Source organism: Geospiza fortis, unplaced genomic scaffold (genome assembly GCF_000277835.1).
Source record: "Geospiza fortis unplaced genomic scaffold, GeoFor_1.0 scaffold194, whole genome shotgun sequence".
NCBI lineage: Eukaryota > Metazoa > Chordata > Aves > Passeriformes > Thraupidae > Geospiza > Geospiza fortis.
The window spans coordinates 118,097-136,134 of record NW_005054322.1 but is presented as its reverse complement, the minus strand read 5'-3'; positions in this window follow the sequence as shown (position 1 = coordinate 136,134).

Here is an 18,038-nt window from a genome sequence, read left to right as displayed (position 1 = left end):
TATAGCATTTTAATTCCACAGTATTAAAAAAAAAAAAAAAACAAAGCCCAACCATCAGCTTTATAAAGGCAAAATGCTCTTTGGGTCTAAAATTGAGTAATATTATTTGTGTTGATATTGGTGAGGCTGGTGAAGGGCCTTGAGGGAAAGCTGCATGAGAAGCAGCTGAGGTCACTTGGTCTGTTCAGCCTGGAGGAGACTGGGGAGAGCCCTCCTTTTGCAGTTACAGTTTCCTGGTGAGGAGGAGGTGCAGGCACTGATCTCTGCTCTGTGGTGACAGTGACAGGGAATGACCTGTAGCTGTGTCAGAGATTCTGGTTGGATATCAGGAAAAGGTTCTTCACCTGATGGGGGCTGGGCACTGGAACAGCCTCCCAGGGAAGTGGTCACAGCACCAGCCTAACAGAGCTCAAGAAGCATTTGGACAAAGCTCTCAGGCACATTCCCAAGGCACACTTGGGAATGATGTTGTGTAGGACCAGGAGTTGGACTCCATAATCCTTGAGAGTCCCTTCCAACCCAATGTATTCTATGATTCCATGGTTATTCTTTTTATTATTTTCTATTTTAGGGTCTTCAGAGACATTAGGAAAACTGTCTTGTTCTAGACAGAGTTATTGACTGGAACAAAAGTTATCCATTTTTGTAGACAGAGTAAAAAATGCTGACCTTCCCATCCCATCAACAACTCCGGTCTCTTAATGGTAGTAACAGATTAGTACACAAGTAACAACCCTAACTCCTCCTCCTTCTCCAGTTACCATGTATGAGAAGATAAGTAAGAATGAGAGTATGAAGTAGAGGTGTGAGACTAGAGAAAATTATTACCAGCTCAGAAAAAAAAAAAATGAAATGGGATAAGGAGGGGCAAGGCAAATTCTACGGAAAGTGGGACTTGCAGTCCTCCACACCCCACTCCTTTGGAGCCTCTAGTCCAGCCCAGAATGGTTGTCAGTCACACCTGGCACAGTAGAAGCCATGCCATACCCTTTCCCTTGAGCCCCGGTCCAGCCCCAGAGTAGCTGGATGACCAGAAGCCCCAACTGAGGGTAATAAGAGTGGTGGATGTGGCCACAGGAGGTCAGTGCAGGGAAAGCTCATTGCCCTGAGATGCAAGTGGTCATGTCCTTCTTATCCTTGGTTTGTGTGACAGCTGAGACTACTCTAGGATTAAAGGCAGTAGCTGTATCTTGCCTTTCTCTCTTATTATTTCTTTCTTATTTTCTACTCCTAATTTCCTCTTCTTGAAATATGGATAATTTAAGGTCAAATGGGTAGAGTTTGCTAAATCAAAGCTCTGTGTAATTCTTTATTTTGATTGAATACTTGTTCAATCAATTTCGCCAAATTCTTGATGTTCTAATGTTTGCCAGTAAAGTTTGGTTTTGAACCTCCTGGGAACTTTAGTCAAGTTCTTCTTTGTACTCACCTCAGAGAATAGCAGTACCTTGAGGTAGTTTTAATAAACTTGATGAGCCAGGACCTAGGCTCACCAAGAGATCAGATTAATAAACCTTATGGCAATCTTTACTTTTAAGCTTTTACTCCAGATAGATAGTTTGGATAGAAGACTTAAACAATGCTGTAACTTCATGTGAAAAGGTCTATCTAAATCTGTATACTGGAAATGAGTCAAATAAATGCCAATTGGTAGCAAATATGTATCACCATGTTTCTGACTGAGAATATTTGGGGTTTGATCATTATGCATAGATTTTTCTATTACATTTGGAGTTGCAGAGTTTGTGTTAGCAATGTTTTTACATGGCATTCTGTATAGAATACTACACCTGATCATCCATTCTATTTGAACAGTTGAAGGTGACAAGTCGTATTGAGACTGGATCAGATGACCTCCTGAGGTTCCTTCAGACTTAAATTATCCTGTGATTTGCAATCAGGGCTTAAAAGAAGGAGAAAAAAGCTAGCAATAGCTTTTCATTAAAATTCATATGAACTTCCCAAATTATGCTGTTGGTTACCAGAACAAAAAGCAGTACAACCAAGAAAAGAGTTGAAAATATTTGCATTCAATGTCCAGTCTGTGTTCAATTGTATGTTGGTCAATTTGCCACTGTGTCTCAGAATGGCTTTTTGAATAGCAGTTTGAAAACAGTGTGAAGCTGTGATTTATTCTTCATGGAATTCAACATTGTGTTTTTCTTCATTTTGCTCTTAGTGAAAAATTCGCCCCCACAGCTGATAATTTTTCCAAAGTTTTTGGGAGCACATAAATACAATCTTATCAGGAACTGCTATTTTACAACAGTAATTATGATGGGAAATGTTAGATCAATCAAAATTCCAAAATATTGTGCTTTTCTCTGTTTCTGTAAAGGCAAAAATGCAACATATTCTTATCAAAGCATTTATTATTTAGAGTGGAAAATGAGGTCACTTTTCATTATAGAAGATATTTTCAGGAAGAAAGAGAACTTTTTATTTTGAATCATAGCACATAAACTTTAATTAGTGACCCAAGAGAACAACCCAAGCTGAATAAAGACAAACTAAAATTAGTAACAGGCTAACAGCTTGCCTATTTCCTTGGGCAACACGTGGCTGACAGATGATGTGATGTTCAGTGACAGACAAATTCTGATCCTCTTTGTCACTTTAAAATTCTATGCACTGAGAAAAATTAATAATTTCATTAATATTATCAACAGTAGAATCACTTGAATACAGAAGATATTTCTAATTTAAAAGAAAGGTAAATAAGAAATGACAGTAATTCTATATTCTTAATCTGATCCCAGTGGTAGTACAGATAATAGCAATTGATGATCTCATTACGTAATTGGTCTTTATCACCTGTTTTGATTTGCATTCTGGATCAAGCTCCTCCTATACTCTGCTAGAAAATAAATCAACTGTTTTTCAAATATTATCTAATACAAATTCCATTAGCTTGTTAATTTTCTTTAATAAAAAAATAGACAATTTATTTATTTCTTTTGAAGTATTTTATTATGAGAACAGCTGAATTTGCAGATCGGAGAACTACAATCAAATAAGCAACTTCAGCTTACTTTATGTAGCTGCTTGATCTTTCTCCTTCTGATGCTTCTCTACTTCTGCCTGATTATATTCTTTCTTTTGAGGTGTCTGTATCCTGAAAAAAAGTCCGCTTATTATGAGAATTGTATTTCAAGTGACTGCAGCGATCAAAATGCTCTTTGACTTTATGTCTAAGGTACTTCAACACACAGCTGTCTTTTTCATCACAGGAAAACTCAGAAGTAGAAAAGGATTTTGGTGGGTTTTTTCATGTGATTAGTACTATCTATTATTCCTATTTGTTTCATGGGAGTAGTTCTTCAATTGCAGGGTTTGTTCTGCAAAGAATAGAGTTAATGAAACCTGGTTTTCTACACATCTGTGTCCTTCACATCCATTTTCCACTGTAAATAACTCTAAGCCTTTCCCTTACTACTTTCACATATGTCACTTTTAATAATAAAATATGCCATGTCTGCGCCATGTCTGCACCATGTCTGTAATAGTATGCATGTCTGCTGGATATCTGAACTCTGCCAAATGTATTACATTATAGCTTAGATCTCTTAGTGTCTCTTCCAGTGTAGATTTATAAGGAATAGGAGTTACTAATTTGAATTTTTCTTCTTTATTCAACTAAAAAATTCCCACTGCATTTATTTTCTGATATTTTTCTTTTTCTCAAATTTACTAGTTACAGATTAGTTGTTAAAAATACTTACCTATAGGCATATAGAATTTTGGGTTTGTATGTATATAAGTGAAGGCAAAATGAAGACTTGGTAGATGGACAGAGTATTGATGCCTCTGGTTTTAGCTTTTATATTTTTCAGATTCTGTACTGCTTTATTGTGTACTTCTGAGCTTCATATTAGGGGATAGTAAGCTCTCTTCACAGAGTAACTAGACAAAACAATTCCTTCTCTAGCTGGGGACCAAGGACAACTGATCTGAATTTCAAGCCCAAGAGCATAAACAATGGTGGAATGAGGAGAGAAAAACAAGGATGGATTTCATAACCTAAATCTATAATTGGACAATTAACACCAATATGCTAATGGGCTAGAACTTATAAAAGTGAGAGACACCAATGACCAGTCATCCATTTTGTGACCATTTTGGGTTCATCTTGGGCGCGGCCCTGGCTTGGCTCTTGTGCTGCCCAAGGTGTATCCATTGAGGCCTTTTAATAAATACCTACTTTGACTCCGCCTAGCCTCTGACCAAGGTCAGCCTTCACAAGGCATCAGTATAATTGGAGTAATGCATGAAGGGCATGAGAGGAGATTTTTATTTTATTTGAAAATTGATGTGAAGAAATTTTAATATCTATAAATATATAACCCTGCTTCAGGAAATGCATGCACATGTTCTTAATATACTTATTGCTAATAGTTGTATTTTTGTATAAATTTCATAAGGGCCTTACTCTTTTAATGATTTCTACACATATCTTACTTTTAGAATGTTGAAAATAAGTTTTACACAGCTACATTTTTTTTTCATATCTTACTGGCTCTTTAGCTTAATTCTTTTCTCACAGAAGACTAGAATCTTGTTGCAGGTGAACAAGGATCTGGATATCCAACTCTTCTTGAAGTCAAGAAAGGTTAAATAATAAACCATTTTTTCTTCAATCTTGGAATCACAAAATTGCTTTGAAGTACCCAAGTTGTTCAAATATTTGAAACTCTAGTCAACAGGATTCAACATAATTTTTAAACTTAATCTCATTGATAGAGAATAATTCAGAATCAGAAATTTCCTTTCTGATCTTGGGCTCTGTCACTACAGTTTTTACATAAAAATAGACAATGAAGTAACAGTGTAGACTCATAGAAAAAATATATAATTTTTAACATTTGAGTTAGTGATTTATTAAATGTGAATGAAAACTTTACTGATCAATGGCTATAATGAATTTTATATCATTAGTAATTTCTCAAGTAAGATTAGCTGTCTCTTCTTTAAAAATATGTGTTTTAGGTAAAGGAGGGACAGATTAGGTGTGGATGCCATGGGACAGAGAGAGAGAAACGGCAAGCGTTTCTCACAGTGGCTTGTGAGAATTTTTAGGGAGTTGTAAGGACGTGATAACTTCAGTGATGACAGTAGAAACAATCTGCAGATGGTGTTTTGCTACTTCGTCTTTCTTTCTGGGAAATTAAAGGCAGAAGGTGAATCCAAAGGCAAATGGTCAGGGATCTGCTACTGCAATGAGAGACACAGATCTGCGAGGCTGGATGGGAGCCACCATCTGGGTACTGAGGGAGCTGTCAGAAGAGCTCGACAAGCCACTTTTTATTATTTATCAGCTGTCATGGATAGCCAACCAGCTCACAACTGACCGGAAGTTAGCAAACCCACCCACAGGAAAAACTAGAAAGAGGATCCAGGGAACTGCAGGCCTGTCAGTCTGACCTCAGTGCCAGGAAACATCATGGAGCAGACCTACCTAAGGACATCATGTAACACATGCAGAACAACCAAGGGATCAGACCCAACCAGCAAGGGTTTTTGAAAGGCAGGTTCTGCTTGACTAACCTGATCTTCTTCCATGACAGTGTGACCAATTTGGTGGATGAGGGAAAGGCTGTGATTGTTGTCTACCTGGACTTAAGTGGCATCTAGTATATCAACGTGACACAACATGTGATTTAATTTATTATGATGGCTGCAACTTAGAAGAAAACCTACTTTGAATCAGATACTTGCCATCAATTTCAGCTGTGAGTTTCTGAACTGATTTGCCAAGTCTCATGGGACAGTGTGTCTGTGAAGTGCAGGTCCTTGTAGGTAACCATGACAATCCAAGAACAGTGATGTATTCCTGTTTTCTTATATTTGAGACCACTCCTGATGCACTCAAAGGCATTTGGACAGTTGGATAACTATGGGGTTTATGAGGCAAAATTAACAAACTAAAACCAGAAGTGAGCATCAAACCTGTGAGATAAAATGAAGCTTTCCCTTCACTGTCAGAAGAGACATCAAAATTTATAATAAAATATATAATATATAATAGTCTTGAGACTAATTGTACAGGAGGTCTTAAGAAATAAGTGCAAGGTCCCTGTACTATGGAATGATTACCTTTTTTATAATATCTATAATGGACTCTGGAAGTAGCACTATTATTAGGGAAATTACAGTTTTTCCTATGTTAAAACATGAAGGTGAAGGGACGTTAAGATCATTGCAGTGTTTTTTTTCTAAAAAAAAAGGAGAAATTTTTCCTTTTATTTCAAAGACCTTGAAACAGCACTTCATCTCATCCCATTCTGCAGAAGATTCATCTTCTCCAAGGACAGCTGGTACTGACTTAAGCCAAAACTGCTTAATGTGCAAAACTCTAGTGTTGGTTTTTTCCCTTAAATCTGTTGACTGAACAGTATCACTGACTTAAAAACTACAAAAATACACATAAAAATGCAAAAATACAATGCTTTAGGCATCACAACCTTTTCCACTCTTCTGAACCTCCATTTTAAAGAACTGATTTATTTTTGGGGGTAGAACTACTTCTGTTTTAGAATACGACAGGAAATCTTATCTCATCAAGATTGAATATAAGCTATTGAAAATGAGTCCAGAAAATAGTGCTGTTTCTGGGCCTCTGTGAGCTTTTCTTCCTCTACTCTTTTTTTTCTGATTTGTAGTAATTATCACCCATATTCTGGTGTGCTCTTACTGCTACTCTTCAATGCTTTTCTTTGCTTTCTTGTTTGGACAGGTTCAAATTTTAATGCCAACTATGAAAATCTACAATTTAAGGGTAACAGAAAACTCAAGTTATGGATAATTCAATTCTGAAAGCAGGACCAAGTAAAAAATAGTGGAGGATATTTTACTTTGTTAAATAGCCCCTTCTCTAAAATGAAAAATAAATCTAAACTTCATCAAATATTAAAAACCTCAACATTATTAAATATAGTATTTCTTAGTTTAACTATTTGTTTTAGTGAGGTTGTTTTCTGTTCAGAGGTACTTTATGTAAGAAATACATATCCAATGGACAACCGTGCAGCCCTGGTACCTGTGGCCTTCACAGGCCCTTCGTGTAGACATACACTGGCATCTTATTAGCTTTATCAAGGAAAAATGAAGAGACCAAATCACATAAACCAGTAAGTTCACATAGGAAGGATCAACCAGCAAGGACTTTCTTTGATAAAACTCCTGGAAATTATGAAACACATCACTCATATTTTGCTTTTACAGAAATAGAATGAAAAGAATGTTACAGATAGAAGGTTTTAAGGTCCAGCTGCAGACTTTTGCTGTACTGGGCCTTGGATTTACTGAAGTTCAGTGAAGCCTGAGATAACTCAAGCAAAACATTTTGTCCTCAATATACAGTTCTAGTGCATGTAGCAGAAGAGAATAAGCTTTGCATTTTAAGTCCACCTTTTTTTTTTTTACTCTCTTCTAAAGAAATCTAGAGAAATAAAACAGGAAAATCTTCAAGCTTTAATTACAAAGTCAATGATAAAATTGGCAGGGAGAAGAGTAAAACTCAATTTTGTTGTCATTGTTCTGGACTCACTTTTTTTTCCTTCCTGATTAATTTCACCCTCTGATAATAAAACAAGTCTAACTCCACGTACAAAAATACAATTACTGGCATCTTTCAGACTTGCTTCCTAGCGCAGGTCATGAAGAAAATAGATCACACCCTTTCCTATGCAATTCTATTTTACATCTTCATTTACAGCTCACCAACACCTATTCCTTCATTGCCTTCAATATCCCTCTCTTGAGTTTTATGCTACATTAGTTTATCTAAAGTAACTGCTTTTCTTTAGGTGGTTCACTGCACCTACCAGTGGAGGTCATGATCTGGAGAGGAGTTTCCCCCACTGAATGCAGGCCTTTAATAAGTGAACACATATTTGGGAGGTAAAGTTTTGTTATCTGTGTTGCCCCATGTCCCCCAGCCCTGTGTCCCCCCGCCTCTCATTTTCAACTCCACTGTCCCTGGGATTTGAAGGGCACTGGTTTACAGCATTTCATCCAGGATTTCCATTCCACTCCAAACTTTGTTGAATAATAAAAGCAATAAAGTCAAAGGAATGGTGAAAGAAGCCACTAGGGCTTTAAAATTATAATTGTATTTTATGGTTTATGGCAATTACATTTTGCTTTATATACTAATAGGAACAAATGGCAATATTTTATCACTTATCCTATATTACATTATTCTCAAAACCAGAAAACCTGATTTACAGAGGCAAAAGCTTTTAAAAGTCAGTATATCCTAGTAAATTCTCTTTGTCTATCATATAAAATATGTAATTTGCTGTGATGGACAAATCCCTTTTGGTTTAATCTTTTAGGAATTCAGGAGCTCAGAAGAAAATGTATTTGAGCTCAACATTATGAGTCAAAAGATTGCCCACATTAACATATGGAATATAAATACAAAAGTTGCAGGATTTGTATTAAAAATTATAAACCTTTATTCACTTTTATGCAATAGATGTCCTGTACCTGCCAGACATTTGGCATTGATGAGAGCCTCATCTCAAGTCATGTCACAGGTTAATGCTCGGACAGAAGTAGGGTGAGAGATTAGTAGACCAGTGGAGATTACAGATATGTCAACTTTGTTCTGTTCAACCTCACAGCAACCTTATAAACAGGATAAAAGCAAGGTTCATGGTTTTTAATGGTCAGTAGGGCAGACATTAATTTATAAATCTCCCAGAGTTCTTTTCTTGGTTAATGTTCTTAATGTGCTGACTTTTATGACCTGAATCAATTCTCTCTGTATATTCTAAAAGTAGAAAGTGCAGGAAGTTTATATTTCCCTAGATGAGCTTGTCAAAGTAGATAAAAAATAACACAAACCCCAAAAATCTACTTGTCTAGAACATTTTATTGTGCCACAATCCTAAATTTTATATCTTTTATAGGTGGAAACTACTTTTTATATGTTATGACTACTTAATGGCTGGATTGTAGATATAGATGTGCTTTTTCCAGGGTAACAGAAAACAGAAACTATCTTTAAGGTCTATTTTGCCATAAAGACGATGCATACAGTAGATCTCGGAGGAAGTGAATGCTAATTCAATATGAAAAAAGTTTAAAATGTATTTCTTTGGTCTGTGGTTTTCTGGAAATCCACTTGGTGAAAATTTTCAGATCTTGTATTGCTCATATACTAATGTAGAAAACATTCAGAAAAATACAAGGTCATATTTTCAGTCTGATTTTTCTCTGAATTTTGAATAAAATCAATATGTCCACTTTAGCATTTTTTGTTTTCATCTTGTATTTGTTTAGGGATATTTAGGGATTTTCTTTTAGACTATAAACAACACTTATGGATGTGTTATTTTTTGACATTGGGACAATATTATTTGCAAAGAGGATTTGACCATCTGGAAATTGCCATTCATTTATCCATTTATCAGAAAAAAAAATAGTGTAACTGGACTGTAAGGTCTTTTATTTCATGTAATTTGCATACTTTCTTTTGAATGCTCCCCTGCAACTCTTGGGGATATGTTACTCTGGAATTCCAGGTGGTGTCCCTACAAGGATGTAAGGCAATCCTTTTTTTTTTAATGCTTCTTGAAAGCCGACACAAAATTCCTTCATCCTAATATGATCAACACTGCTGATATGATGCCAGAAAAGCTTAACCAGGCACCCAGGGGAAAATCCCAAGGTCAGCAGACACTGTCTCACGGGACCCAGTGAGGTGAGTAGGGTAGACTGAGAGAGGATGGTCAGAGCCAAAGAAGTCTGGATCATAGGGGTGTGTCATAGTGAGGAGGCAGGTCTGAGGTCAAGTTGGAAAGCCAATCCATAGGTCAGAGTTGAGACCAGCTCTTGTAGTGGCCAGGCAGGTCTATAGTGACAGTGGTGGCTGGGATCAGGCCAGGAACTCAGCCCAGGAGTTGAAGTTCAGGTCAAGGGATTCCATGATGAGACAGTGCAAGGCTGTGGCACAGCTGGAGACCAACACTCCTGCGACACTGCTGGTGCTGGGGCAAGTAACCCTGGGCTAAGCTGAGCTGGAGCTCCTGAGTCTGTGGGTAGGGTGTAGAGAGGTCCTTGGTGAGGCTGGGCAGAGGCAATAAAACCTATTGCTCCTTTATGGTCCTGACATATACAGAGATATTTAGAGTCAAGAGATCTAAATAGGGAATGCATTATATTCTGTAAGAAATAGAATAACCATTATATACAAGTTTCTCAGTTTTCAGGAAGCAGTGCCACTTTTCATCGTTTGATTAATGAAAATCAAGTACTTTTCATAGTAAATTCGGCGTCAGACTTCCATAAATGGAATGAATTTCCAAATGTCTCAAAAAGCTCAGTAAAACACTTGTTTTTGTTTTTTAGAGAATGGTATTATCATAAATTTTTAATCTACATCCACCCAAGGAAATTATCCAATAAGTGTTCTATTTATTCAGTATGCATAGGGACAATCCTTTGACATACTTCATGCAACATGGTGACTTCTAGTAATACCCCTTATGGTCAGCAAATCGGAGTCTTGCATTTTAAAAGGGAATTATGCCTGCTTCTTGCAGAAGTTTTTTTAGCAATGTTCTCAAACCATCAGTATTACAGCATACCCTTTGCTCATTGTGATGCCTTGATTATTAAAGAATTTGTTCTAATCAGGATGAGAAATAAAATAAAAATTAAACACAAGGGTAAGAAAAGTCTCTTGTCATCTTATTCACCAGGCATCTTATTTGAATGGTATATGTTAAATTGTTATTTAAATTTTGCAGCAAGTCATTAAAAACAAAGTCACAGATTCACCAGTACTCTCTTGTCTATCAATTCAGACTTTATTAACTGCTCCCTTTTATTTTAAAATTATTTCTGTATTTCCATCCCATAGTCTCCTTATCAAAATTCTCAGACCAAGAGGAGCAAGTCTCTAACTAAAGTGAATTAAACAGCATGAGAGTTGTACATTGCTCTTACCAGCATAGGTCAGAGCTGCAACTCAGCAATTTTATGCCTCTCTAATGTATGGTGCACTCTAGAGAGGTGTGGGGATAAATCTTTGCAGTTTGCAACTCTTATTGTTTTCTCCTTCAATAATTTTAATGACCTGCTCTTGCTTTAAAAAATAGCGTAAACATCATCTAAAATTTAAATCAGTATTGGAAAAAATATAGACTGTAGACACCAATTTCAGGCTGTATTTGTTGTATCAGGATTTGGAATTATGTGGGAAGCAAATAAAACAATAAGTACTAAGGGTAAGATTATTCTTACCTAATTTTTGCCATCTAGCCATCTAATCTGGCTTCCCAGTTTCTCTTTACAGCCATAGAACTGTACAACAGAGCAGTCCCATGAATCCTTAAAGGTGTCCCACCTGACCTATTACAGTTTCTTTTCTCAGAATTAGATTAATTGCTCTATAAAAGGAACTACTTCTTTCTACTGACTGTGAAGGAAGCTTATAGAGACAAACTCAGAAATCTTCTTTTTTTTTTTTTTTTAAAAGTTGTATCAGGATTTGGAATTATGTGGGAAGCAAATAAAACAATAAGTACTAAGGGTAAGATTATTCTTACCTAATTTTTGCCATCTAGCCATCTAATCTGGCTTCCCAGTTTCTCTTTACAGCCATAGAACTGTACAACAGAGCAGTCCCATGAATCCTTAAAGGTGTCCCACCTGACCTATTACAGTTTCTTTTCTCAGAATTAGATTAATTGCTCTATAAAAGGAACTACTTCTTTCTACTGACTGTGAAGGAAGCTTATAGAGACAAACTCAGAAATCTTCTTTTTTTTTTTTTTTTAAGAAGAAGTGAATTTCATCTTACCTTAGGTTTTCAAAAATTTTCCATAACTTTTTCTGATTTAAAGGTTAAAATTAGTGGGGTCAGACACAGTTTTCACCCTCACACAACACACTGTCCCATGGCTATTTGGGAGGAACCTTCATTTATTGTGCTCATGAAATACACGACTTTTAGGCACACTGGCTTAAAGAGGGCACAAAATACAATTATTAATTACATGTTTGTATTAGGTGGACTGGATTCCTTTTTTGCTTCTTTCATTTCTCTCTAATTGAAATTGGGATTTAATCTCTAACTCCACGGCTTAATATTTATCTGGAAAAATTTTTTTGGTGTTTAGTTTCTTTTGGACTTGTGAGATTTATTGTAACTTATTGTGATTTATTAAGGGTCATTCATTCATATTAACAGAGAAAGGTGATAGTCAACAGCCAGTGTTTACACCACAGTATAAGCAATCTTTTAAAGTGAAGGCAAGCTGGTGGAAAACATGACTAGACTGCAGTTTGTTGTATAATTTATAGATTTATAGGTTTATGGATTGAATTCTGGTAATGATAATGGGCTTCATGTGTAGGAAGAAAAAATTGTTTTTAAATTTGGGCTGATTAGATCAGCTCAAAGGTTTGAAATAACAGTTGTACCAGTGGACATGAATATACATTATGGAGGGCTATGATAGCACTTTTGAAGTGAATACCCATAATTGCACTCAAGAATGTGTAATCAAACACAAGAACACTCATTTGCACATCAGTCTATGCACTTCTATTAATTAAAGCTCTTTTTAAAATGTTTGTACAGAACAAAATCTGTCTTCTAAATGTTTGCAATAAGCAAGCAAACAAACAAATGAACAGAACAAGAGGCACTGAGTTGGACAAGAAGTGTTGCAAGCAAGATTTGCCAGATAACAGTTTCAGAATCACAGAGTCACTGAGGCTGGAAAATGTTACTTTCTCCAGCTCTTTGTTTAAACAGTGAATATTCTTTATTCCATGAATATAATTTAAATATCAGAATCAAAGATTTATGGAATGGCTTGAGTTGGAAGGGCCCTTAAAGATTGTCTAGTTCCAACCTGGAGTGGGCAGGGATACCTTCGACTAGACCAGGTTGGTCAAAGCCTCATCCAACCTGACTTTGAACACTCTCAGGGATGTGGTAGGCACAGCTTATATAGGTAACATGTTACTGTGTCTCATTAAACCTCATAGTAAAGAATTTTTTCCTAGCATCTAGCTTAAAACTATTCTGCTCAGTCTGAAGCTATTTCCACTACTTCTGTCACTATATGTCCTTGTAAAAAGTCTCTCTCCATCTTTCTTCTGGCTCCCTCAAGTACTGAAAGGCTGCAATTAGGCCACTTTGAAGCCTTCTCTTTTCCAGGGTGAACAATCTCAATTCCCTCAGCCTTTGCTCATAGAAAAGTTGCTCCATACCTCTGATTAAAGCAGTGGCCCTTCTTTGGACTTATTCCAACAGGTTGATATCCTTCCTTTGCTGGGGACCTTTGACTTCACTGTAAGATTATGAGAATTTGGCTCAGTTCTAACAAATATACAGTAAATGTTTTCTAAAAATTATCATACAGTCAATATTATGTAAGAAATACACATTGGAAAGACTCTTAAAAAGCAATTTGCTTGTTTGTAATTCAGATAAAGCAATTTAACACTGATTCTTTCTGTAAAGCTTCCACTAAGTTTTGAGTTGTTTTTTGTTCCTTTTGACTCCTGGAGAAAAAAAAATTGTGTTTGTTAATTTAAAAGCTTGCAATCCAAATTTTAACAAGGAACTCAGACTGAATTATTCTTTTTATTTTTTTGGGTTTTTTTATTGCCAGCTGTATCCAACTTGCTGACCTATTTACATTATGCATCACAATTTTGCACTGTTCATTGAAGAATCTTATTGTTCTCTCAGTCCAGAAAATAAAATGAATGCAACACATTGTGTACAATCCAAGCTAGTAGACATAACATTTTTAGCTAGATTATCTGCTCCAGCCACTATTCTCATTCTGGTTAATTTTTCAGTCTCAATAGCCAGCTGCTGAGAGATGAAGATTAGTCTTTGCATCACAATTTTGCACTGTTCATTGAAGAATCTTATTGTTCTCTCAGTCCAGAAAATAAAATGAATGCAACACATTGTGTACAATCCAAGCTAGTAGACATAACATTTTTAGCTAGATTATCTGCTCCAGCCACTATTCTCATTCTGGTTAATTTTTCAGTCTCAATAGCCAGCTGCTGAGAGATGAAGATTAGTCTTTCCAAACTACAAAGATAGGAAAAAAAAAGACAAAAAATTAGGAAATGAAACAGTCCACAACTAAAATTGTCTTGCAATAAAATTCTGATGTAATATATTTTAGAAAAAGTAAATATTAGCCTTTCCTTTGCTGTACAACCTCTTCCCAGGAAAAAAAAAGACAAAAAATTAGGAAATGAAACAGTCCACAACTAAAATTGTCTTCAATAAAATTCTGATGTAATATATTTTAGAAAAAGTAAATATTAGCCTTTCCTTTGCTGTACAACCTCTTCCCAGAGGAAAACATTCTGCTTTAAGCTTGCTTGCTAAACTTCTAATGCCATGCAAGTGTGAATGTCCTTATTTCTTTACCATGATACTTTGGAGGGGTTTATGTGCATAAGCCTCATTGATAATTAGTTTTGAGACAAATCTTTGTAGAATACAGGAATTTTTCCTTTTGGGAAAAATTTTGATTTTGAAGGGGAAGTATTTGTATGAGTTTCTGTTTTGAAGAGAAAAGAAACATAATTTTCCTATCATAATTTCAGCAAATAATTGATGTTAAGAAATTCTAGGTAAAGAGTCAGTCTTTTTCCAGTGAGCAGGTATTACTGTAACATTTGAAGATGACAGTTTGCATTGGGAGAACAATCATGAAAAATTCCTCTGCAATGATATATGTCATCATTTCTCACTTAATCAATAGAATTCATCATAAAGACCCTGATTCAGCACTGTAATGCTTTTGGGCATAAAAACAGTCCCATTAACTCCAGTAGCTGTAGATGACAAAATTGTTCAAAATAAGGCTGCTGTTATTAATACTAGCACGCAAATCGCATGCCCAGAGAGGAAAGACCAAGGAAGCAACTCAGCAGGCAACCTACAAAAAGAAGGAATTATCCCAGTCCTACGTGGAGCAAGAGGTTTCTCATAGTCTTTCCAGTAGTTTCTGTAAATGATTCTAGTCTTACTGGACTGGAGAGATAGCAAATGTGGATGTTTTGGGTTTTTTTTCAAAGTAAGAGCCCTATTGTTAAAGTTTCTGTCCCAGGAATAAATAATTTTTTAAGGAGGAAACTCATCACCATATAACTCGGAATCCAAAGACGAACTAAGCAAAATGTTCACAAGTGGACCACCTTCTCCACTGATTTGTCAGAGAGTTTATGCACTTAGGAATAGTGATTCAACATCTATAAAAGGCCAAAGTTAAGAAAGCAGTGTCAAAATATAGACAGACAACACCTTATAATGACTACTGATTTCATTACCATAGATATTTCTGACTAGATTTTCTGTTATAATGTCGAGAACTGTATGTGTATATTCTAAAGTTATTTCAAACTCTGGAGGTAAAATCTTCAGTCCATTCCTCTGCCATGTAGGAATTTTCAAATGTGAAACTGCTTGAATAAAATGTGATGAAACATAAGGAAAGGTACAGAAATATGAAGCCCATGTTATTCTTTCTTATGGTTATCATATTTTGACATATCTATCTAAAGAATTTCTTGTGCATTTGGTATTTTTCTGTTCTAATCTGAAATGCTATCAGTTTCCTTTCTATTCTGTAGACATACAGGTGAAGGATGAAGTGAAAAATTCAGGTGGAAGCATAAACCAAAAGACAGGCTATTTCTTTGCTTGTTAAAGCAATGAAAATATCCTTTCAGGTCACAGACTACGTGAGTAAGAATAATAGAGTTAATTTTCCTGATTCTGAGTGTTTCTGACATGTGTTGAGGTTTAAGGTCCTTTTTTTAAGGAAGTGGAAGCTTATCTTTCAATGATAAAACACTCTTTACAGTGTTAATTTTCCTTACATTAAACATGAAAAATACACTTCTAGCTGTATTGCTAGAAATTATTATACTCTTGGACAGGTTCAACATATACTAAGATATCATTTATAGAAAGTTATAGCACAAAAATACTCCATAAGTTTTTTGTATGTCTGTCCAGATATTTTACCACGCTTTCACAGAGCAGCTAAGTATATTTATCTGCATTTTACAGAGGTAAAGAAATAATCTTAGATCTTTGTGTGATAATGTTTTTTGCCAATATGGATGTCAAAGTTTAAGAGATTGGGTTTTAATACTTAACCTCTTCGTCTCCTGCGATGGAGGTTTAAAGCACCTTGTTCAGGGTTAGATAGCCATAAACAGATTTTCTGACCAAAAGAACCCTGGTGCCATTGTTGCGATCTTTGCATTTTCTTTAAATACATGCAGGCACTCATTCAAAATAGACAAGATGATTTTTAACACTCATTTTTGCATATGTACACAGGCCATAGATGTGTGTTAAGGGAAGCTCCGGATCTGGAATAAAAATGCAAATTGGAGAGCACTTAAGTGGCTCAGGGTAGAAGAAGCAGAGAGGGTGAGAACATGGAACAGCACTGGCAGAGTTTTATGTAGCCTCCAGTTTTATGCTTAAAAGAATAAGGATATGATTTTGAGTTAACATATACCATATATTTATCATATTCTGCCAAATGACACTTTTTGATAGGGTTTGAACATATATAACCTTTCTATTAAAGATAGAAGTCCACACTGACACTACCGCGGATAAAATGCCATCATGTACACTTGTGTTAAATCTACTCTGAATTGCTGAATGCTTGCATCTTAAAAGTATGTAAGTGTTTATATGTGTATGCTGGTGGAATTACAAATGGTGTCGTATCAAACTCCAGTTAAAACCTGCTTCAGCAGCCTGTGTTTTATAAAACCATTCAAGTTTTAGCAAACTGTTCAGGGAGCATGGACTGCCTCCCAGATCTTCCTGTAACACACCAATTAGTCAGATAGTATTATCTACCTCTGATTTTTATGTCTCTTTTTTTTCTGCCCTGAGTTGATATGTCTAGTACTGTACCTTCTGCAGCACTATGAGTTCCACTGTTCCTTCATTTGGCAATCAGAAACTTGCCCAGCAAAATGTCATAGATAGCAGTAGTAGTTGTGATACAATCTGCTGGTATTTCATCTATGTTAAGTGCCTGACTGGTTATAAAGAGTGCTTTAACAGGATTCATGCTGAAGGTCAAGATCTTTACCTATTTCTGACCCTCTGTAATTAAGAAATAACCAAATATTTTATTAAAAACTATTAATATTGCCAAACAGAGATTTTTTAGAAGAGTAATGAGACTGGATTAAAATTTCATTCTACTAGAAAAAACTAACCAATACAAATAACGTTATATATTATTTTTGTCAAAAAATCTGGCTTTCAAATTTGTTCTAAAAATAATCCCAGAAACTTTGATATAAAGCTGTAGTCCAGGACTTGTGTTTCAAGGGTAGGATTTGTCTAAATGTATAGTAATTTGTCTAAACATAATTTTTACCACATATAATATAATTTTACCATGTGTTAAATATAAGGTAAAATTAATTTAGCCTTATTTTGTATGTCTAAAAGTTAGATATCTATACTGTAGTCATCTTCTGTCTTCTTTCATATCCTAGTAAAAAATGTAGGAACCTACAGAGGTCTATTAATGTAATTTTTAATGCCCACCTTAACATGACACGAAATACCTTCTGGAGGTGGCTAATTGTGTCTTACTAACTACAAAAATATCATGTGACATACATCTGTTAGACATTGAGCTGTTAGATGATGAAGTTAGGGTAAGTCAGAGTGTGAACTTTAATTTTTCAAGATAAAATTTGTCTGTCTCCTGTGTTATTTTCAGGAAGTCTAAGGGGACCCTATAATCTTACACTGCTGACCTACATCACACAATATATGTATATGGAAAAAAAAACATTTTTTTTTTATCTCTACCTTAAGACTAGAGAGGAACAAAAAAAATAATGAAAGGAAAATTTATACTCTCTCTTCAATGAGCCAGGCAATGCAGCTACATGGACCATTAATGAATTCTCAAACTAGACATAGTCTAGTTTGAGAATTCATCAGTCTAGTCTATACAGCTGTATAAAGTATAAAAACAGTTTAAGAG